Below are 843 nucleotides of genomic sequence, written 5' to 3' on the forward strand. Positions count from 1 at the left end.
GTTTTTTATTATTGTCATTAGTGATTATCTCAATTTCAGCTAAAAGAATTGACAAAATCCTACACACTGTGCCTTCAAGTTGGTTTGAGACCAAATGTTAATGACGTTTAGATGTGCCTCTAATGGTTATGTGGTTCATAAGATATTGTGCTAACAGACAGACAGGGTTGACACCAACTGATTAATGCCAAAGTTTTCGGCAAAAGTATTGCACAAAGTGTGGTGGTCAGATTATATGTTGGGGGTACTACTCAGCCACTACCACACAAAGGTTTAGCTCAATACGTGTACAACTTTATGAATTATAGCCATTTATGTGTATCCTAAATGCAGTTAGTTGTGGCAACCATCTTTAATTGGGTTCACTCCAAATTTTGTTCATTTGCAGATGTGCATTAAATTGATATTTTCTAAGAGTTTCATTAAAATCTATCCAGTGACTCGAGAGTTATTTTGATAACAGACAGACACCTGACTCCAATATGAAAAAGTGTCCAAACAGATTTCATTTGAGTTAGCCCTCAGAGCGTGTGTTCATAACGACTCTCAGCTACGTCCACAACAAAGTTTAACACAAAATATGTAAAACTGGTTGAGTGGCAGCCTCCTTTTTTTGATGTGTTTGCCATCAGTACCAGGTGCAGCGGCAACCTCCTGGGATCAATTCAAACCCAGTTAACATCGGTCATATGGAACCTAATCCAATTGCAATATACTGTGCAAATCCTGATCATTAGTAATCATTTCACAGAGCTGGAGGCACAGCGGCATCCATCCATCCACACAAAACTCAGCAACTTCTCAGCAGGCACACACACACACACACACACACACACACACACA

The sequence above is a fragment of the Austrofundulus limnaeus genome, unplaced genomic scaffold (genome assembly GCF_001266775.1).
Source record: "Austrofundulus limnaeus strain Quisiro unplaced genomic scaffold, Austrofundulus_limnaeus-1.0 Scaffold1863, whole genome shotgun sequence".
NCBI lineage: Eukaryota > Metazoa > Chordata > Actinopteri > Cyprinodontiformes > Rivulidae > Austrofundulus > Austrofundulus limnaeus.